The following is a 24635-nucleotide window of genomic DNA, read 5'->3' on the forward strand; positions in this document are numbered from 1 at the left end:
ACTAATTATTTTTTAGACGCTGAGGGTGGCAAGTGGAATTTTTGCTATCTATAACCCTGCAGTTGCTATCCCGTATTGTCCGTGGGAAGAAGGAGTCCTTGAGTCGGCTAGTTCTGGCATCTATTTCCCGAATTTTATATGCATGATCCAAGCGACTAATGTATGTAGGAGTACGAATAATTTGCGAGACCTCGGTGCTGAAACATGCGGATCTAAATTTATTTAATAATTTCAATCTTGCATTGAATCGTCTCTCAGCCAATGATTCCCACCCCAAATCCATGAGCATTTCGGTGACGCTTTGCGTTTTATCGTAGGAATTTTTTACAAAACGGGCTGCCCGGCGTTGAACCTTCTCAATTTCCCGAATGAGACCTTTTTCACTCGGATCCCACACGCTGCATGCGTATTCTAAATGAGGCCTTACAAGAGCGTGGTAACAACGTTCCTTGACCTTTGAGTCACTTTTGCCGACAATGCGTCTAATGAATCCCAATTTTTTATATGCTTGACCGCAGACTTTACGTATGTGAGTCCCCCAAGTTAAGTCTTTTGTGAATGTGACACCTAGGTATTTCACCGTATCAACTACTGCTAGGTCACCTCCAGCTAATTTGTAAGCAAATCCCGTTGATCTTTTAAAGAAATTTACCACTGAACATTTATTATAATTTAGAGTCAATCCCCAGTTAGAACACCATTTAGTAATGCAATCTAAATCCTGCTCTAGAATAAAACGATCCTCATCCCCAGATATCTCCCGATAGATCACCGTGTCATCCGCGAACATCCTAATTTTACTTTTCACTTCGCGGTTCAAATCGTTAACAAAAATCAAGAAAAGCAACGGCCCGATCACACTTCCCTGAGGTACCCCCGACGTGACTCGAACGCTGTCGGAACTAGCGCCATCAAGGACTACCCTCTGTTCCCGCTCCGAAAGAAAATCTTTAACCCAACTTATGGCGCCCTTATTTATACCCGCGACCTTTAATTTATGAATGAGTTTACCATGTGGGACCTTGTCAAATGCCTTTTGAAAATCTAAGAAGATGGCATCCTCTTGCCTACCTCTCTCACCCGATAAAAGTAAATCATGTGTAAATAATCCTAATTGGGTTTCGCAGGAGCGAGTTTTCCTGAATCCGTGTTGTTTGTCACTTAAAAAGTTAATATTGTCAAGGTGTCTCATTATTGAACTGACAATTATGTGCTCTAAGATTTTGCAACAGATAGAAGTGAGAGATATAGGTCTGTAATTACTGGGATCCTCCCTGTCACCACCTTTAAAAATAGGCGTTATTTGCGCGGTTTTCCAAATCTTAGGTACTTTGCACTCTGTGAGGGATTTGTTAAATATAAATTCAAGGTACGGGGCAATGTTTGGAGCTAAATGTTTTATCACCCTAGCTGGTATATTTTCGGGACCCGGGGATTTGTTGGGTTTAATCTCGTTAAGCAATTTTAGAATTCCTTGTTGGTCCACTGTTATTTTTTCCATGGGTGGAGTATGTATTGTTTCTTGGAGATATGCGGATATATAATATAAGTCTTATATCATCCCCTAAAAAATGATAAATGAAAATGAGGGGATGATACTCCGACACCAGAATCAAAGTACTCCAGAGATAATGCCGGGAATGAAAACGTGGACCTATGAGATTTTCTATGTGAATACCGCGCCGGGGGTAGGACGGAAGACCGACGACTGGCCTTCATTATGGAAGGAGTAGAAAAAAAATCATTTTCCCTTCGAAGCTATCGCGGAAAATGAGTCCGAAAAAAGAAGAAAGATAAAAATAACGAACGGAAAAAGTAATCAGTTAGAGAAAGAGAGAGAGAGAGAGTTGAGGGGGAGGAGTCAGGGAAATGAACAGGGACTCTCCCGCATTAGCGAGTCCTGCTCTCTGACGATGAGTTTCGAAGGCCGCGCGCGGGAAGGAGAGGGAGAAGTGTCGCTGCCTGGCGGATAATTGAGCAACCGAAAGACCCTTGATGACAGCCAACACCACGCCCCCAATCTGGGCGGCAAACAATGAGTTTCGGGAAGATACTCATCCCATACCTACCCTTACCCAGTCCTCGCCTCCTCCCCGCGTCCAGTCCCCTCGCCCCCCCCCCGTCCTTCCCCCAGTCGCTGACGACCAGCCAACGACGAAATGCCCCGAGAGAGACCATCCCTCCCCCAGCCGCAAAAATTCCTCCTCACTACCCTTCGCCGTCCCTATCATCAACCCGCAGGCTGCTTGACGCCTTCGTTGGAGCCCCTGGGGGGTGTTGGGGGGCAGGGAAAAAATTGGGGTTGGCGTGTTTGAGGAAGGCTCCAAGAGAGGAATTGAGGTGGAGGTGAGGTTAGCGGGAGGGGATAGGAGTGGGGAAAGGATTAGAGAGGGCGTAGGGGAATGTCGCAAAAAGGATTTTCTGCACTCCGCTAAAAACCTCCAATGCTCTTCCTCCTGCCATTTCTGAAGGATTTATATTTTACAACCTCCCGACTGTACATCCTTTCATCGGTTCCTTCCCCCCCCCCCACCCCCCAGTTGCTTCCTTTCTCGATGGAGGAAACAATGGTGGATTTAATGTGCTTTTCTGGAGTGAAACCAGAGGGGGTTTTTGGAGCTTGGGGTTTTGCCATTTTTTCTCATCACCACTTTCGAATCCCTCCCTATTTTTATTTTCTTCTTGCGAGGACCTCACACTCAGTTGTCCTCGCCGAATTTATGTTGCATCAACTGTCCCTAAAAATCCATTCCTAGTACATTTTTGACCAACTTTAATCCAGCCTTAAATTTCTTTGCCTATGTCTACAACAAACCCTTCTTCAATTCCGGATGCTTCCTTTCTCAATTCCACCCGTTGAGAAAGCCTATGCAATACGTATTTCTACCGCATCCTCACTTGCTTAATCTTATTTCCTCTGGTACCATCTTCAGCAATAGGATGTTAAAGACCGCGAGAGAGGAAATAACGCTCGGCCAGAGAGGAATGCGTAGAATTTAGCGACTATCGGACGGTTTGAAGGGAGGAAAGATTTATGGGGAAGTGTTTAATATGGTACGAATGGTCATATTTTGTTTTTTAAAACTGAGGAAGATATTAATATATCATTGTTACCTTATACAGCCTATATCCGTCGAAAACCCACCTTATGCAGAAGAATAACAATAATTGTATTAAAAATACAGAGCGTAATGAATAAATTGGTTTCTGTAGCCATTAAAATTTTGGTCAGAAAGAAGTTGAAAATTTCATGGCATAAACATTTAGCTTTGATTCATATTTTCAGCAGATTAAACATTTAGTCCTCCATCTTTTAAATCGGAGAAACTTTGCCATTTAAAAGTCGACTGAGTTACCGTACGTATAATGAAGTTAACTAAAACAGATTAAGTGCTTTGATGTGGAAGGCACAAAAGTACCAATATCCCGCTGCTAGGAGAAGAGTTTTTGTACCAGTTTTATTGATTGGATCATGTCGAGCTCTCATGAGTAAACTTTGTAATATGATGGATAAGACTTTTAAATTTTAGATCTCTGATTAAATATAGATCAGTCAAATGTGTCGTTAATGGCGAGAACTTAAACACTGATATCGGGCAATGTCAAAGCCATAAAGTAATATGAATCCCAGGTACATATGAAACAAATAGAAGTACACTCTTCCAGTAGCAGGCACAAGAATAATTCAAACCTAAACTATAAATGAAAATACTTGAATAAGAAGTTGGGAGAAGAGAGATGAAAATGGATTGAAATGATTCAGGAAAAGAACAGTTAAAAAAACTCTTTAACACAGGAAAAAATCCATCGCTAAATTGGTAATTGCAAAGGGTGATTAGCGACAAAAGTTATACGCAGAGGCTAATAATGAAATCGCCGTTTAAAGAAAAACCGAATAGGAAATTAAATTTTGAAACAGAGCCAGAATGCAACTGTTTGGGAATACGAATGAGTAAAATAATCGAAGGAATGGATGAGGAATGTAAACTGCCGGAGGAAAGAGGAATTCGGAGTTATGCAAGCATACAATAAGCATCAGCAGTTGCATTACATGGCATATGAAAACCACAAAAGGTGAATGGACATTTAGAAAATTCCCGCTGGAATATGGGATACAAATATTTCTACAACGAAAGGAAATATGATGGAAATTTTGGAATCCAACAAATGCGCTTATGGTTTCTGTAAAGATATTTCCTAGAGGAGCATGTATTTACAATTCATTAAAAGATACATTTTAAAATTGAGATGCAACTGTGAAACAAAGCAATGCAAATATCATGGAAATGTGAAAGGAAGCAAGCATCATGGTATTATAATGGACACTAAAACAATGGAATATCTTGGCCGCAGGGGAGTGAACGAAGAAATCTGGGTACATTAAAAAATAATAATATTATTGAAATTCTTCCATGCAAATGAAACCATAGGAGTTTTAAATGGAATACACACGGCTGTCAATATACATATAAGATATTACAGGGTTCGTCCGGAAAATAAGTGTACTGAGCTCAGGAAAAAAAAATTATTACACTTTTACATATCTTAAGCTAATATTCCTCAAAATAGGACCCTTGTGAGTCGATACACTTGTTCCAGCGGCGTTCCCATTCCTGGAACGCTCCCGCGAAGGCATCATCGGGAACCTCTCGAAGACACGTCGTCGACCTCTTCTCTGCCCTCCACGAACATCTTGTGCCACCGAAAGATCATGTTTCTGGACATGGCTGACTCCCCGTAAGCCTGGTTAATCATACCGACAGTTTCGGTAGACGATTTCCCAAGCTTTACCGCAAATTTGATGGAATAACGCTGCTCCAAAAACTTCGGCATCGCGTTCCGTGACGTGGGTCGAAGCGTGGAGGTTCGTGTTAACAGAGCTCCTCACTACACCACAGCTCAGAGCCGACTGCCTTTTTCAGCATCGCTTGCCAACATACCCCCCTCCAATCGCAGCCCGTCAGAGCGGTGCTGGGCGCGCCTGGAGCGGCGCGCCCAGCCCAGGAGTCAGTACACTTATTTTCCGGACGAACCCTGTATATTTATTGACATAAACAAATGACGAAGAAACAATACCAAGCAAAGGAGAATGCTTAAAAAGTAACTGATATAGTATGCTGAAATGTAGGATCAACTGATGGAAAATATTTTTATAAAATGCAGCAAACTTTTATCAAGAAATAGACAAAAGTTACAAGTTTCCTTCAAACTCTTTCGATGAACACTGAGGAGCAAACGTTTGTGCAATATTTGTCTGTTGTGATCTAATTGAATATGTGGAATAAGATGGAATATGTTCTTGGGGTACATAGAAATAACAGAAAAAGTGTGAATTGAAATATAGTTGAAGTAATTGACAAAGAGAAGCAACTACTCCTTGTCAGATTTCTTTATTAATTGCACTGGAGGCTAAAATAGAGTCAAGAGGGTTGTAGAATACCAATACGAAACTTTTATTTTTAAGGAGATACCTCTACGGGATTACTTAAGAATCGTATCTTTGATGCATACAACAGTAAAATAATAAATGAATCCTAATCTTGGTGAAATAATTTAAAAATAATGGGATTATATGAGAAAAGACCAATAATTAATATTCGGTAAGGGTTCCATATTTCTTGTTATTATAGTCTTTTCATAATGTTCAATGAAAAATATTAGGAAGAGCTTTGCTGATTCTTGTACGTTGCAAGTGGAGATGAATTTTTCAATTTTTCAAAAGATAAGTTCAGACCACAGTCTACCAAATAATGAATGAGAAAGCTGAAAATCTGAGAGAATACGTATTTTATGCAAACATACTGAAAACAGATCACGAAGCAATATTTGTCACATTTGTTTTATCAATTGTCTTGTATTGTAACTGTGTATTTGCATTGCCAATTTTATTTGCTTCCAGTACAGCGGGCCCGGGTTTGAATCCCCGACGGGGGAGATATTTTTCAGTAGTATCTCGATCCCTACTTGAGGTGCTTTGTGGAGAGCACTTTGAGTGGGTACGCCGTCCGTCGGATGGGACGTTAAGCTGCGGATGCGCAATTGCCCTAATGGCGCAAATTACCTCAGTTGTCGGTCGCCTCCCCTAAAAACCATTACAACTAAAATTAACGGTAGAGGAACGTTCACGCTCTCTCATCAAAAAGATAAGAAGACGTCAAGTCAACGAGCCTTCATTGCCTACTTTTATATGGAGAACAATTTTTGCAGCATGAAGAGGAAAATAATGCTAAGTTACCTAAATACGATGCGAATCAACTGAAATGGCATAATGTTAATATCCGCTATTAACCCAAAGCATGTGGCAGTGGCTGATAGAAACTAGAAAAGAAGCTGCAAGGTAAAACAAATTAATGCATGGATTAGGATTTCCTTCTTTATCTTCAACTAATTTAACCTGATGCGATAATGATGTGAAGGGAATGATATAAGACTGTTTACGAATACAGTTTGAAAGAGCCAAGAACGAAAGACTACATTGTTATAAAAGCATAAAATATGATGGACGCAAATATAAACACTGTTACCCAAATGAAAACTTTAAAATAAAACGCCTTCCATGCATAATAATAAATAATTCAATTTCGGATTCTAAAATCTTATAATCTTCTTATTATATGTGGAAGTCCAGGGGATAAAGCGCTTGGCTACTGACTGAAGGCCCCAGGTTCGATTCCGGGTGTCACCTTTGGGTTCCCTATTTTTACACAAGCTGTCCGATCAAGTGCGATTTCTCGGGTATGAGATCTTGGGAAAACAAAGTCGGCACAAGGGAACTGAACCTCTGCCCTAATGCGTAAATTTTCACACGTCATTAGTCCTAGGTGAGTTTTGCCCTCACTTAATAATGCAATATTCTGGTTTATAACTGTAGTATAAATATATATATATGTATATATCATAAATATTTATATATATATATATATATATATATATATATATATATATATATATATATCCCCAGTGAATCACGATGGATATATTGTAAAGTGATTTTTGTTATTAGGATAAGTACACGCTAATAACAATTGAAACCCCCTGGGGTGAAGTATACATGACATATGTGTAAGCATATTTTATTTTTCAAGGATCAGAATATTGAAGGAAATGGCATAGCAACAGCATACAACTAGAGTGGTTATTTCCGAAAAAAATAAGCGAAAATTGTGATCGCATAAAAGAAAAAACTTTTTTAAGATAGCAAAAATCTAAAAATAGCAGCATAAAATAGTTCAAATTTCACCCTAGTCCATAAAATCTGAGTCATTACGGCGGAAAAAGTCGAACAACAGTGTCCCTGTGGCTACAGTTTAAAGAATAAAAACGATGCCATAAAAGAATAGCTGGAATAAAACGGACGGATCACGTGACAAATGCCCTGAGAGAATCGGGTGAAGAGCGAATTCAACGACAGGCGAGGGAAAACCGATTGGAAACATTCTGGTGGTCAAATACATCACCGAAGACCATAATGGAAGGGTCGAGGGAAAGAGAGGGGGGAGGAGGGAAAAACTAAGAAGCCCGAGGCGTAATACGAAAAAATACAAGATGAAATATATAAATGCAAGCAAGGAGACCTGGGGAAATGAAGAGATTTTTCAGTAAAAATGTATAATAGATTGGGCTCGCTGTCGCAAAAGCAATCCTAGGGCTACTCTTGCCTACGTTCAATAGAGAAGGTAAAACAGCTCCAGTCAGGGTGTGAGGGAGGACGCTAAAATAAAAGCATAAAGAGGGTCGTAAAAAGTAAAGAAAGGGAAACGTGGAAAAGACGAACCGTCGCATTTGGCGTCGGGGAATGAAATATTTTCCCGGGGAACGAGAGCGAGGGGAACGGGTGGCGGTAATTGAGGGAGGGATGAGAGCGTGTTAAGAGGAGGGGTGGAGCCCCCTGGGGGGGGAAGAAATAGAGAAGGGAGGAGGGGATGGGAAGAGGGGGGAGACAGACAGCCCGGAGGATCGTGGAAGTGCTGGTGAGTGATTCCAAGGCGGAAAGAGTCGGACGAGCAAGGGCCGGCGAAATGAGGTGTGATAGGGAAGAAATAGGGATCTCCCCCCAACACCCTTTTCGCCCCCTCCCCCAGGATCGTCGCTGCGACGGGAAAAGGGAAGGGAGAGGTGAGGAAAGACTGCGGGGAAGAAGTCAAGACCTCGTGAGGATCTCCGGGTCGGGCGGGGGAGGAAGTGAGGGTGGGGAGATGAAGAAGGGTGTAAGAGCGAAACCAACCCGTTGGAAAGAGACTTCGATAAATTGGTGCGTGGCGGATGGGCGTGAGGGCAGGGAACGGGGGTGGGAGGCATGGGAGGGGCCGGACCTTCGAAGAAGGGTGAGAGGAGGAGACTCGGTGGTCCAATTCAAGGGGTTGGGTTTTAGTGTGTGCATGAAGGGCAATGGGGAATGGGGAAAAATCACCGGATTCACTGGTGCAGAGGGAGGCAGAGGGGCGTCCGGCTTGTAGGAGGGGGGTCTTGAGCTAGGGATGGGAAAAGAATTCCGAAAGAAGAGTAAAGGGGGGTACATGCGGCAACGGCAAGGATGGGGAAGGATTTTTTGGGTGTTGCCAAACTAAATCCTTGTAACGTGGTGGAAGGGGGTGGCGAGATGGGTGAAGGGCCGGGAGTTTGGGCGCGGGGCGGGGAGGGAGATGGGGATAAGAGGGTCCGCGGGTGTGAGTGTAATGCGGGGGATCGTAACGAGAGAAGGCGAAGAAAGATGAAATGTTATTAAGGAAATGATTCCGAAATTTTCGGAAGGAGGGTGAAAAAAATGGGCAGGAGGATGGAAAAATTTGTCTCTGGCGTGCGAGAGTGGGTTCGTTTTATTATTTTTATTTTCTTCCCACCTTCTTTAAGGCAGCCAATGAGAGAGGGATGGGAGTGGTGGGATGAATAGAAAATATTGAATCCGCCTTTAGTGGAAAATGGGGTGAAATTATTTAATGCCGTGTAAAATTATGCTCCTTGCTTTTTTTATTCGTCCAAATATATTTTGTTGGTAAAATTTTCCATCGGATTTCAACACCAGTGGTTTTGGTTCCATATTCGCTCTTCCCTTTTACTATTTAATCAATGATAATGGAAATTATTAAAATTGGGATCATTTCTACGTTCTTTTTGACGACAGTGCATCCTAGCATATTCTACTGTTTCTGGCCTCACTTCATTAACGTTTTAATAACCTTATCAAAAGATTTTATACATTTCCACTGACGTAATAACTAAACTAAATAACCACTGACTAAACTCTGTAAGAAAGCACAAAATCTTTTAATATGGAATGTGAGTATCTACACACAGACACGAAGGTGGTCTGAAAAGTTTCAAACCTAACAAGGAGCCAAGGTATTGTTTCTGATATTTACAGAAATTTTCAGAAGTCGAAAAATTATGAGAACACACTTGTTATATAATATTATATATACTAATATATATATATATATATATATATATATATATACACTAAAAGGACACTCACATTGTAAATTGCACAAGCTTTCGGCCTTCTCCGAGGTCTTCTTCAAGTGAGACTTTTAAAAGGCGTCGGGGAAGACCAAAAGCTTAAACAATTTACGATGTAAGTGTCGTTTTAATTATAACCATTTTATTTGTATTCTAATGTGCCGTCCAAATATTATACTGCTCGTGTGAGTGTTTCAATATCATTATATATATATATATATATATATATATATATATATATATATATATATATATATATATATATATATATATATATATATATATATATACACTAGTCTAATGTTTCGTACGGTTCTAACACGTGTTTTTCTTCGACTCTGCATATTTACCAATACTTCAGGATGAAGCCTAGTCACCCAGAACGTGCCAATTATTAATTCAATATCCTCATCCTAGATAAAAGATAGCTAGAAAATATTTTTCATAGAAAAATAATTATATCAAACCTCCAAATTCGTTCTTCCACCGCCACAACTGAAATTTGTGACACCAAAATTTGAAATTTAATGCATCACATGTATGGGCTTTCTCATGGGACCCGTACTCAGGCCCTTACTGCCGGCGTATTTTTCACAGAAAAAACTTAAAGTAATCATCCACTTCCCCATTTGTCACTCATTTCAAAGATCACGGGAATGCACAAATTCTTACGCCCCCCTCCTTCTCTCCTCCCCCCCTCTCCACACCCCCACCGTCCCCATTTCATCTTCTCCAACTCTGGAGATTTTTCAACTCCAGAAATAATAAAAAAAATAAACGGGGCACCACTCTGGAAAATTTTGCAGTTGATTAATTCATAGGGACCCCAACCGCGTTCCCCTTTTCTGAGACACACTTATCCTTTGCTCTTATTTCTATTATTCCCCCTCTGGCAACAGGAAACCACCCCTCGAATCCCTCTCTCTTTTTCTCACTGCTCTCAACCCCTCCCCCACTTCTCCGCAAGATACTGCGTCTTCCTCTCATACACTCCGACCTAATGCAGTTCTGTTTACGCGCTAAAAGTAATTTGCTAACCCCTCCTCCCTCTCAATCCGCAATGCAGAAAAAAATTAAGTTAACATTACTAAGCGCTACTGAAAATTGTTCTGTTTCGTTACTCGGAAATAACAATTTTTGTCCTACGACCCTTAAACATTAGTTCTTTTCGATCGAAACTATAGTTTTGTTGAAGTAAGCACATAATCTCTTGTGCCTCTTATTTGTGTAGTTATATTTCTCATAAGTTATGTCTCAAGTAAAAATTACACCAAGGATATTGGTGACTGCCACGTTTTGCCGTCTGACTGAATGATGGTTTTTTAGCCAGCGATTTAAACGCCCGAAAGCCTTCAGTGTAGACTTAAGGATTTAAACACGATGGCTGTAATTTAAGCAAAGCCGTCGTCAAGCCAGATGGACTAACTCGGGAGTAAACCGATAATCCTGGCGTCATATACACATCACTATGGAAACTTTCGTCACAGATACTCGGAATTAGTCGTTAAACGTTTATAAATAAACATTTATAAACCAAGTTTAAACTCTATTGAGTCACTTCGTAACTTCTAAAAATAATGGAAGCTGCACTAAGAAAAAATTTCTTCTATATTTAAAATTTAAAAAGCCAAGACCAAGGCATTCGTGACCATTAAACCTTACGTGGCCATTTGAACCCACTTGTCCTTTAGCAGTTCAAGCATACTTGCTCATTTTACTTTGAAAATTGAGATAAAAAGAGCTCTTAAGAATATCCTTCAATCAAAGAAAAGTGTGAAATTATTGTTCCTTAATTGCTAATTCAAAGGCTATAAATTAAGACATGAATCTTCAGTGATGAGTTCTAGTTTCAAAAAAATTTCGTTATAGAAAGGGCAAAAGTGACAAAGTTTTAGGAGGAAAGAATCTGAATTACTCTAGATATCTAAATTGTTCAAGAGTTAATTGAAGAGTATATTATTGGTATTACCGCAGTTTCCATTGAGGGCCTAATTCCTTTTGTCCAACATTGCACAGCAGTAAACGCATTGTGTCAATTCATGGAAATTGATTGTAGTCACTTCCAAATAGATCTGGGGAAATTTATTGGATATAAAATAATATGTTATACAGGTTTAAAATACCTGATCACATCTATCATTTCGACCCAAAATTTAGATATTACTACTCTAAAAAATCGCATATTACTCATTCGTTAACAGGACTAACATTATTATCTGTCGAAGATAAATATCCTATTGATATACTAATAATATTTTGATTTTCATTTCAGAAACAGGCAACAGAAAGTGAGTTCCAATCACCCTAGTCATTAGATTATTTTCTTAAAATATACGCCTCCACCTTTACGGCAAAGAAAAATGGATTGATCGACCCAATAACCATTTTTCTACGCCAAATCTTTTAATCATCGACACTTTTGCTACAGGGTGAATGGACTAGCCTGATTATGTTTGAATATAAGTGCACAGGGAGCAACGGTAGCCTAATATTATACTTAAGAGTTCACAAAAAAGATGATACACAAGTTTTTCTGGATTCAAAAATACTGTCCTGAATAAAAAGCGGAATGAAATTGGAAAAAAAGCGTCGATTAAGTTGGGAAACATGTTAATTTATATGATTAAATATTCATTTGCGGAATTCCAGATAAGCAAATAAGTACATGCGTTAACCTTGGGTTAACTCAAATATCAGAGCAGGTTTTGAATAAATGGGCAAAGAGAGGGTATTCGAGCTTCACCCAAACTGATCGCCATTCTCGCGTGGACCCGGTCACATTAAATGGACCGTTAGAGATCTTTCCTATTGTGCCACTTTCCACTCCAGCACTAAAATTCTCCAGTCCATTGCTACACTCTTTATCATCCATACCCTCAAACCCTTTCACTCCTTCACATCCCCATTCCAAGGACGTCTCCATTGAACGGTCACCACCACACTAAAAACTTTTCCTCCGCCTTTCTCGAGGGCTTTCCCATCCTCTTCCTCATTACCACCCCACCGCCGCACCCTTACAACCACTCTCCCTCCTCCCGTAACTAAAGTAGTTTTTCATAAAACTCCTACCCTGCTCATCTATGTCTATATACGTCTGGAATCCATCTATTTCACCCATTTCCTCCTCTCGCCTCCAATGACCCACTCAAACCCTCCCCCACCGCCCGCCCTCCATTGTGCTATTCCCACGGCAGTTTAACCGTAGAAACCACCCCTTTTCCTCTCTCCCCATCATTCCCTCGACTCCTCCCACCTGTACCCACACCACAACCCCCCCCCCCGACCAGAACATTTGAACTTTCAACTTTTTGCCACCATCTCCCGAGCTCATTATCTTTCTTCCTTCCCCCGACCACCTCCCTCTCACTCCGTGCCTCCTGGGTTAGGTTTCGCTGCTCATTTAAAGCGTGTCCCCAGGCAATGCGACTTAAAGACGCCCAACGCTTTATGCTCCTATACCAGTAGCTCCATTTATCTACACACCAGGTCATTTTTTGAGATGATACATGAATTCATAAATTAACTCGTGTGTGTGTGTGTATATATATATATATATATATATATATATATATATATATATATATATATATATATATATATTTTTTTTTTTTTTTTTTTTTTTTTCAAATGTAGGAGAGAGATTACCCTAGCCAAAAAATATATAACACATCACGTACTCGGAACGTTTCGCGAGGCAAGGCCACCTTCCTCTTCGGAAAGATGCCACTAAGTCAGTTTCTTCTTTCCGTAGGAAGGTGGTTTTGTGATTTTGAATTTTCATATTTTTTTGGTAAATGCCATCCCGCTCCTTCGTTTGAATTATTATTAACATCCGTGAGATTTTATTGCAAAGTACATTACTGTATAAAACCATAAATACCGTAATAAACCCCAAGGTCGGTTTGGTAGGTGATGGTAGAGTTCACCCAGTACTAAGCCCTATACGGCGTGTGAAATTCACACATCAGGGTAGGGGGGCCTGTTCCTTTCCCTGTGCCGGTTATGGCTTTCTAGGAAAATCTGGTACCCAAAAAATCACAAACCTTGGTTGGAGCTGGAGGAGCCCAGAGAGGCTTGCCCGGGAATCGAACCCGGACCCCTATGGTCGGCAGTCCAACGCTCTATCCCCTGGACTACCTTGATCCTTCATAAATGTATACAAATATAGAAACATATTCAAACACGAAATCCCGCCATACGGAGGACAAATACTCATTTTAATAGAAACAGAAATAAGGAAAAGGGATAGGAACACGCATGAAGGACGAACACAGCAGAGGTGGGGAAGGCGGAATCCAGCAGATCACGAATGTAAAAATATTACCTAGACCGGGATTAGAACTCCGGATCTTTCCACTTGCCAGACGGAGGCTCTCAACCACTTGAACTATCCAGGAAACGTCATTTACACTGAGATCTGCGATGCTTTATGCAACCAAGTGCCCCGATTCTTTGGCCAAGAGATGGCGTTAGGGAGCTCTTTCACCCACCAAAGGAGAAATAGACAAGGCACACAGAGGAAGGATAGTAGTAAAGGAATTATGCAACAACATAAAGGATAAGAACAGTGCATTTCGTGGCACGCATAGCCAGAAGAAGAAACGAGCCACATTGGCCTAATACACATTCAAACACGAAATCCCGCCAAACGGAAAACAAATACTCATTTATATAGAAACAGAAATAAGGAAAAAGGATAGGAACACACACAAAGGACGAACACAGGAGAGGTGGGGAAGGTGGAATCCAGCAGATCACGAATGTAAAAATATCACCTAGACCGCGATTAGAACTCCGGATATTTCCACTTGCCGGGCGGAGGCTCTCAACCACTTGAACTATCCAGGCAACGTCATTTACAGCGGAATCCAGCAGATCACGAATATCAATATATATATATAAATATATATATATATATATATATAATACACAATATAGAAACACAAAAAAAGAAGATATCTTCAGATGAAGACGGATTGTTTCCGTCGAAATATCAAGAAATAACGTGTGAGTGTTCTTCTTTTTTTGTGTTTCTATATTGTGCGTTACTGTGTATTGTACTATTCGGCACTTCCGTGTTACGTCTACGAAAGCATATATATATATATATATATATATATATATATATATATATATATATATATTCAATATCTCTTATCAACGCCAGCGCTTGAAGCACTCGGTCGCTCATTATATACTAAGGTCATACTAAGGCATGCAATCCGTTAGCTTCACTGGTTGATATATGATGAAATGCGATACCATCAGGATCATTGCCATGAAATAATTGAAAATTGAACCGTCAAAGGGAATTCATTTCCCTTCACTGTTCATGTCGTAGCCAGGTAATGTCATTTTAGATCAAAATATAACGGGTCAAATGAAGGAAATTTGTGTGGTTGTTAACCTCACCTTCAATGAAACCACTTCGGAAGCAAAATTACTGGTTGGGTGGGAATAAAGCGGTCGCCGTATATGACCATTTAATTGATGATATTAAATTTTAATAGTTTATGGAAGTTGAAACAAATAATTTGGAAAAGTAAGACAGATAATTATTTCTAATTTTCTATGGATTGTTTTGTAACTTATGGAATCACTTCCAGGTTGACTCTGTGTTCCATTCCAGCATTCATTATCATCCAACTGAGCTCCATCTCATTGACTTTCTTAAAAATTTCCATTAAGAAAACTTGTTTCTCCTTCATGGATTTGTTCTCCGCCGTTATTATTCAAAGCGTTGATGGATCTGAAATTTTAAGAATGGAAATTGTGAAGCTCAATTGCGCATATATAATGAGATTTATGGCTGTGCTTGAGGTCTCTATATCACTAGGAAATGCTTGCTCGGAGATATCAGAGTTTGGAGAAATCGGAAATTTCATAGCCCATTTTAGCAAGTTTCCTTTTTATAACCATCTCGAGGACCTTAAATTCCGATGGAAAACTTTTTTATTACTCCCATTTCTCCTTTTCAAAGAACCCTCCGGTGTGTGTTCATCCACATAAGTTACTGATTGATACTGAAAGAAGAAGAATATTTTTAATTATTACATCTCCAATGGAAAAATTCAGCGTTTCTTTATGTATGAATTTTTAAAAAATCCTATTGTCAGCAATCTTTCGTTGCTGAAGAAAATTGCTATTTTTTTGGAGCAAAATAAAATATCTGAATATCTAAGTAAATTCAATTCTGCACATAGTACCATTTAAAGTTTATAATATTATCAATTGCAACCATAGATAATGGAGAGTGGCTTCGCGCATCACGTCGGCCTGAAATATCATGTAAATGTATGGCGATTTTTACATCTTGCGGTAGAAATCAGACGGGAGAAATTGGGATAGATATTACGTTCACCATTGCATGCCTTAACCATCATTAATTAATAAACAAATTTGAAGCATAGGGAACAATCCTTTTGAACAAGCAGGAAACGGAGTTCGAGAAGATATCGATGAGCAATGAAATGCTGAAGACTGAGATAAAAGGAGGATAAATCAAACGAGAGATGGTACTTTTTTCCACACTTTATTTTACAAGTCGACCGGTTTCGTCGCATAGGCGACATCATCAGGTACATAGAATCAGTGAGTTCCATCCAAGTTTACCATCCAACTCGATGGTGAAAACCATCGAGTTTAAAAGGAGGATACTGGAAAAGTGAGGTAGAGGGAGGAAAGAATTGAGAATCTTGGCCCTAATGAAGAGAAGAAGACTAATATGGAGCTTAAATATGTTTCATTTAAAAAAATGGATGAGGTAAATTTAGAGTCACGCTTAGTGGCGCTTGAAAGAGCGTAAATATTGCAGCAAAGCCTGCAAATTCATCAATAATTTCTCTTGATCGCTAAACCATAGGTATTAAACTAAAAGAACCAATAAATGTTCAGTAGATTTTGGCTTTTGGCACAACAATTTTACCCAATTAACATGTTAATGCAATCAAACAGTTTTCGCAAAACTGTGTGCATTGAAGAAAATAGAACTGGGGGACTACTTGAAGTTTTCTCAGAAGATAAATACTATGCTTTTTCTTAAATACTTCTAACATCGCTCAGATAAAGGCCAATTAAACGACTAGAATTCAGACCAGCAAGATAAGGTTTGACATTTCTCGAAATATAAAGACAATAACGAATGAGCAAATTGATTAAGCAATGACGATTTGCTCTTATCTTGATGAGCTCAGTATGTAGATAAAGCGAATAATTAAAGAAAGTAACTTACTTACTTGGTCGGGTCATTACCTCGCCTGAAGAATGTTTTCTGATTAAGCCGGTTGGACGAGAAATTTTATTTAGATGTAAATTGATCTTCTAAGCTTAGATAAATGCCTAGTTGAAATAAATGAAAACACTAAAAACTGTTGATGAATTCAATATAGTGGGACATAATCAGTGAGGGAGCTATGAGAATTTGTCATTAGAGGAAAATGTTATAGAGCTGCGTTGTGGGAAGATTAAAAAGATGGGCATCTACTTCAAGGAAGGCCTTCAGTCAAGTGTAATAAAGAAGTGGAAAGCGTACTTGGGTGTGCCTCGACAAGCGAACTTTTAAGAAGGAAGAAAGTTAAGCGCTCATTGGTGCGTAAACTCAAAGAATACAAAAAATATTTCTTAATACAGCTGTGACTAAAGGATATATCTTACAATCACATAGAGGAGAGACTGCCTCAAAAATCTGAGGCAAAATAAAATACCATAATAAATCCATTGCCTCACCTTTCGTGGGAAAATGACTGCTGTTACAGCGGAATAAGAGAATATACCTTTCCCCTAGAGGATTCAATACATTTCTACTGTCCAAACGTTAGGCACTCGTTCATCTGAGAACCCTTTTCAACAGAACATTCAACGCGCTTCAAAATCAAAAGGTTGATATGATATTTTAAGATGAAACAAGTCGGAGGAAACTTGGCCGACCGTTTTCTCAATCCTCAAGGCCTCCTCGTCTTCGCCTCAAAGCTACCTATGGTTCAGAGAACCTCAACCGAAAATTCGGCCTCATTCAAAAAATATTGCTCGTTCTGAAAATTCTGACCTGCCCATTTAAGTAGAACTAATCTCCCAGTTTCATGAACAATTATGGGATTTTGAGGAACAGGGGGGTGAACCTTAGAGTGAGTTTATATCTCCCATCTCCCCTAACTCTCCGATGACAAATGTGTCTCAAATCTTCCTTAATAACAAATCTATTCTTACAGAAGAGTCAATCCCTGAGTTCCCCCTGCGTACACAATTATATTTCTCTTACCTATGGCTGTGGTCTTCGTAAACGTGCACTAGCTATTTGTTTTTGGGCCTGCTTTTATTTTTATTAACAATGTGCACCTTATAATTACACATTCTGATTATATGCAAATTTTTCCTTTGCGTCCCAGGTCCCAAGATTCACACCATCTTGTATTAAATTTCCTGTTACTGTTTCAGCGTGTTTTACCTAATTTACCTCCTTTTGTCCCACCGCGACCACGAAGGAGGCCTTTTGATTCCTCCTTGACCGAAAGAAGTTTTAACTTTTAAGAGACATTTTACTTTCCACCCACCGGTGGAAAGGTTCATGACCTCTTTACCCGTCGCTAACTGGATGAATAAATATTTACTTGCGTAAAAACATTTTGCAATACGAGTCAATAAAAGACTCTTCCAGGTCTTTAAGGTGCTAGGTGTTTCCAGTCAACTTGTAAAGTGCTAGAATATTTCTATTGTAAACCATGGAGAGTACATATAAAAATACTATAACAGAAAGCCTTGGGCATTTACATAATGAAAACGGATCGGAAAAAATATAAAAGACATACACAGAAGAGGTGGGGAAGGTGGAATCGAGCAGAGCACAAGGAGAGAAATATCTATATCTCTAGCCCTATAATTGCCACCCCGTATTGTCCGTGGTAAGGAGTCCTTTAGCCTGTTAGTTCTGGCTTTCATTTCCCGAATTTTATACGTGGTAGTCCAGGGGGTAGAGTGTTGGACCACTGACCGGAGGGTCCCGGATTCGATTCCTGGGCAAGGCACTCTGGACACCTGCAGCTCCAACCAAGCTATGTGATTTTTCGGGTACCAGATCTTCCTGGGAAACCATAACCGGCCCAGGGTACTGGCCCCCCGACCCTGATATGTGAATTTCACACGCCGTCGGGCTCAGTACTAGGTGAACTCTACCATCACTTACCAAACCGACCTTCAGGTTGATTGCTGTGTTCATGGTTTTATATATATGTTTATATACCTTATAGTATATTACACAATAACAAACAATATATAAGCACAAAAAAGGAATACTCACACGTTATTTCTTGACAATTTCGACGAATTATTTTTATAATTATATATATATATATATATATATAATTATAAAAATAATTCGTCGAAATTGTCAATAAATAACGTGTGAGTATTCCTTTTTTGTGCTTATATATTGTTTGTATATATATATATATATATATATATATATATATATATATATATATATATATATACTATATATACATACAGATACAGACGCATACACGTACATGTGAAAATTATTACTGTGAAAATATAGAAAGGATGGCAAGGTCCACAAATATTAGAGAAAAGTAATGAAATAAGGACAATTTGCACTTTTCCACAGTTTATTTAACGTACGACGCGTTTCAACTCACAGTGAGTTGAAACGCGTCGTTCGTTAAATAAACTGTGGAAAAGTGCAAATTGTCCTTATTTCATTATGATGAACTTCCACGACCTCAAGCCTGAATCTGTTGAACTTATTAGAGAAAAGCTTTTAAATAGTAATGGAAAATTATTCATAGTGAGAAATTATCGATGATAGTCTTTCTGCAGAAAAACTCTTCAGCGACGGACAAAGTGCATCCGGCACCGGGTGGGTAGCGGCCATCACTTACCGGAGTTGTTTTTCTTGGCTAACGTCTCTTCGGTGGCGACTCTACCCCGGGCAACGAGTGCGTCGCCGCTTCCCGGGACGTCTCGTCCGACTGGTCGACGAGCGAGGGCGCGGCATGTCGCCGCATTCCTTCACCCCGACCTCGTGCGAAGAGGAATAGCCGGCCGTGGTCTCCACGAAGAGCCGGTAGTTTGGAGCAGAATTCCACGGGGGGCCTCCTTCATGAGAGCACCGATGGGGACCGTCACGTGGTAGCAGATGGCCTCGGGGAGGGTCGGGGTAGTGGACTGGGGGTCATATGCAGAAGGGGTGGTCGGGAAAAATCAGGGGATATAGTTGTATGTGGTCTGCCTCTAGAGGAGCGCTGGGAAGATCGTTGACACCTTTGCTGTCCTCATTTGGAAAGGACGATGGCGTATCTGGTAATTTTAACTCTTGAAAACTGCCGAGGTCGGTGATACTTCCTTAATTGCCAGTGGCAAAAGAGTTGAGGGGCGAGCTGTTGGGTACGGGAAACAATCTTAATCAGATGCATCCTCCTCTCCTGTCACCAGAGGTTCTCAGGGTGTTTGAAGCCTGTGATGCAAGGATTGCGAGGCGAGGGGGTCGACGAAGTGGGTGGGGGAAGTGGGGGATGATAGATGATCCCTCTTCATTTGACGGGGCCACGGATACGGGAATCAGCGGTCGTGTGAGACTATGCGAGGTGGTCGGTGCGTGAGCTACTAGTTGACTGGTATTCAAGACCAGGAGCTTGGTGTCGTCTGTCCTCTTCTTTTTCGGATTCTTTTTCTTTCGTTGACGATTTTCGTTCCCGTTGACTTTTCCCTCAAAGTGATGGGGGTTGAGGGGGACTGATGGGAGCTGCAGGGGCAACACCCTCGATGAGTGGCAGCGACCGCGCTCTCTCCTCCACAGCCACTTCGGGCTCGTCCATCTCCACGACGGCGTTCGCGTTGGATTTCGGGATGGATTTTACAAAAACGTCGGAGCACGCTTTTTGTCTTCCAAGGGGGTCTCCACAGGGACGAAAAGAACGCATACATTAAACGGGCTGCTAGAAGTCTCGCCAATGGTATTTGTCGTCCTCTGGTCACTTAAAGACGGAAACGGCAGTTTCCGCGGAGTATTGTCTAAAATATTAGTCATTGTCGCTTCGGTTGCCCACTTCAGGAATATCAAATGGCAATTGTATCCAAATTGGATCGCCACTATCTCTTCGGGTGTAAGTCCCAGCGAATCTAGCATGAAGAGGTAGATCTCCAACAGGGTAGGGGACTTTGCTTTCTCGTCAACTTGCAAGGCAAGCGTGTTTAAGTGGCACACAGCCATTAAAAAATTCAAATTCAGCACGCTTGCGTGAATAAGGGAAGCACACCAAAAGAACGAGCACTCCAAAGGGAAAAATACGTACGTGTACCCTCCCACCCTGCTCTAAGCACCCGGCGGTAGCAAACAATTAGGAGCTTGAGAGTGACCCCAGGAATTAAGGTCAGTCTTGAACCATTAAATGAAACAAAAGCAAAGCCTTCCTGGCGGAAATAGTTCAAGAGTCAAACTCCACGCTTCTAGAAGAACTAGACGTTCAACTGCCACTCGAAAGAAAACACGATCGGAAACTCGATTTCCGAAGGAGTTCGGCAATGCCGCTCCCCAAATATAGGGAGAATGAAGATGCCTTGGTCGCCGGCGAAAACAGGCACTCGGTATAAACAGGCACTTCTAAGATATCGTGGAAACGTTATGTACACTACTGTCTGCGGGAGTTCAGGCAGCTAAGTGTTTGATCAAAAAAAGACAGGATTGACTTTATAACTTGCTTATTTCGACGGATAAACCTTAATCGACCTTTTTGCCCTCAAAGTACATGCCCAGGCAGACGACACACATTTACCAAAGTTTCTTCCAGCTCTCGAACCCTGCCTGGTAGGCCGCCTTAGGGATCCTCTTCAGGACCACCGTGAATTCAATCCGCCATAGAGTCGAATCGGCGCCCTTTCAAGGTTAATGTTGACTTTTGGAACAAAAAGAAGTCTGATGGAGCCAAGTCTGGAGATTAGGGTGGTTGCGGGATCACGTAATTTTCGGTTCTGGAGACAAACTCTGTCACGACCAGCGCCGTTTCAGCCGGCGCGTTATCGTGGTGGAAACCCATGCATTGCTTCTCCATATGTCCGGCCTGTTTCGGCTCACAGTCTCCTCATAAGTAGTCATCTTTTTAGTTGATTTGACCTTGAGGGAAGCATTCGTAATGAATCAGCCCTTGCCAATTGAAGAAACACACCAGCATGACCTTCACATTGGACCGGGGCATGCGAGCTTTCTTTGGTCACGGAGAATAAGGACCTTTTCACTGAGAAGACAGGGTCTTTGATCTCGGTACATAAAAAAATGAGATATGAAAATCAACATGACGAGGTGGCCGAGTGGTTAAGGCGTTGGACTGCTAATCCAATGTGCTCTGCACGCGTGGGTTCGAATCCCATCCTCGTCGAATATATTTTGCCAGCCCCGGTGGTGGCGAGGCGACGCCCTAATCCAAGGTTCGTGGGTTCAATTCCCGCCTGGGTGAGTTTTTCTCCACCGAGGGCGTTCGTAATCTTGTCCATGTTAACATTCCGATGTAAGCAAGCAAAAAATTCAATCGAAATCTTGTTACAGGAGGTTGAAATTTAAAAATAAACTGTTCAGCAAATTATTTCTGCGAGAAAAAGGAAAGCATGGTGGTCTATAGTAAATAATGAAAATTTCAGCAAATTATGAGAAATCATAAAAATACCTTCCTTTAGAAATTAACATGCAGCGTCTATTACATTATTAACTTGTGATAATACATTTAACTAAGATATAATTCGTATATTTTCCACCATTTCTGACTGAAATTCTGAAAGTATCAATGAGTAAATTTTAACCATTAGAACATGCCAGTTGCCTTCATTGACATAAGTTGGTACGCTCAGCAGTATGGAACAATTTTCAAGTGTTAAAACATTATGGTGGCAGTTGAATGTATAAATTCCCTTTATTATGAGAGATTTAAAACTGATTTCTTCAATTTGGACATGGAAAGAGTCATTTTTAGTTCTATTGCATTGATAAACTCACCCAAGTGCCGATATCATGACAATGGTGGGAGGATATTATGTTATCATAGGGCTTGTCCTGCCCACAATTGAGTTGAATTCCGCTTTCAGCACGCACGATATTTTCTTTCTGAGCAGACATCCCTGGATCCAGGACGGCCACCCTTATCACACATGCTGACTACGGTAATCATGCCTTCCTTATGCGTCAATTCACTCCACAGTGTTTCATAATTTCAAAGTAATAGTCTTGCATAAGCCTCCCTCAAAATATAAGTGCGAAATAAAGCTGTCATAGCCACAAGCTCTGTTCCAAAAGTATCGCGACTTTTGAAATTTTGCGGGTGACGTATATTTTATTTTTGATTTTTGTGGCGTTATGGTTGTACTTATGTCTCTCACGTATGCCGAAAAGTTCAGCCATTTTGAGTTTTCAGTTAATTGTTGACAGCTTTTTGATTGGACGTGTTTTGGCTCGTCTTCAATTTTTGCCTGTTCCAAAATATGGATCAAAGAATCTGTATCAAATTTTTTGTGAAAAACGAAATTGAGTGCGTGGACGCGTTCTAAATATTGACTGTGGCATATCAAGAAGCTACTTTGGACCGGAGCAACGTTTATCGGTGGTACAAAATGTTCTCAGAGGGCCAAGAAGATGTGAACGACGGAGAGCGTTCCGGATGCCCGAGTACGTCAACAAGAGGCAAAAACATTGATAAAGTGAAGAAAATAGTATTGGCTAATCGTGGAATAACCGTTGAACAAATTTCTAAGGACCCAAACATATCGATTTGTTCGTTTACCTATAATTTGGACATGACACGAGTCGCCGCAAAATACGTACCATAATTTCTCAATTTCGACCAAAAATGTCAACGCATTAACATTGCAAATGAGGTCTTGGACTCTGTCCGCGACGACCCGACGAGATGAATCATGGGTTTATGGTTATGACGTGGAAATTCCCAAACTCTCAATCATCTCAAAGGAAGCTGCACTACCAAAGACCGAAAAAAGCGATCCAAGTGTGGTCGAATGTGAACTTTTGCTTGCAGTTTTCTTCGATTGTAGGGGCGTGAGCATCATGAGTTCTTGTCACAGGTTATAACGGTAAAGAAGGAATATTTCCTGCAAGTTATGCGCACTTAGTGCCAAGCAATCCGCCACAAATTCCCGGATTTGTTTTAGAACAAAAATTGGCTCTAGCACCATGACTACGCCCCTGCTCACACGTCGTAACTTGTGCTCGAATTTTTGGCCAAAAACAACACACCAAAGATGCCGCAGCCACCGCATTCCCCAGATCTGGCCCCAAGTGACTTTTCTTGTTCCCGAAACTGAAGAGGTCCAAGAAGGGACGACGATACGCTACGTTTGATGACATAAAGACTGCATCGAAGAAGGAGCTGAACAAGATCACAAAAATGATTTTTTGAAGTGCTTCGAGGATTGGAATAAACGTTGGCGCAAGTGTGTAATATCTAATGGGGATTACTTTGAAGAAGACAAAATAGAATTTCATGAATTAATAAATAATATTTGAAAACTCCCAAAAGTCGAGAAAATTTGTGAACAGATCTCGTAGAACGAAAGCCAAATCCCGAGATACGTGCGTGCAAATCTCCGAAATTATTCCTCAGGATGTCGGATTAGAGTAGGATTCATCGAAGTATTGTGTATCACTCTTTACAACGTTAAGTGAGACAAATAAATTAGAGCAAAGATGGTTTGTGTATCCAGCTAATACGTACCATAGACTACATTAATAATAATAATCTTAAATTGGTTGACATGTAAAATATGCTGATTAAATAAAAGAGCGGTTTTGATGAACTTCCTGGAACGACTTGTCAAATATTCCCGAGTGCTAGTTGTTTATTTTTGCATTTACCATCAGTTTTTGGGTTTCAGTGGTTTTTCCAGATCGTACTGATATGGCTTACCATGGCTTAACGGAGAAGTCTCCCCTTAGAAAGGCATAGCCAATGATAGCATGGGGGGTTTGTCATCCGAAGGGGATTAAGGAAGACGTTGATGGATTTTTTAGGGTGGGAGTGGTCCCTTTGAATGGACGACCCGGAAAGGAGCGATCCCATTCGTCATCGCATTGACGCTGCCGATACCCCTTAAACAACGGTACGTGTGTGGTAAAGCCTCTCCTCCGGCACAATCCGGAATGAGATCAATACTACGGCCGATGAGAT

General features: G+C 40.6%; 1 non-coding gene across 1 annotated transcript; it reads left to right on the top strand.

The window, feature by feature from the left end:
• Positions 1 to 21760: 21760 nt before the first annotated feature.
• On the top strand, positions 21761 to 21842 carry TRNAS-GCU (transfer RNA serine (anticodon GCU)). The gene has a single exon. It is a non-coding gene; the product is annotated as a tRNA-Ser (tRNA).
• Positions 21843 to 24635: the final 2793 nt, after the last annotated feature.

Source organism: Hetaerina americana, unplaced genomic scaffold (assembly GCF_022747635.1).
Source record: "Hetaerina americana unplaced genomic scaffold, ioHetAmer1.1.p SCAF_6, whole genome shotgun sequence".
NCBI classification, from domain to species: Eukaryota; Metazoa; Arthropoda; class Insecta; order Odonata; family Calopterygidae; genus Hetaerina; species Hetaerina americana.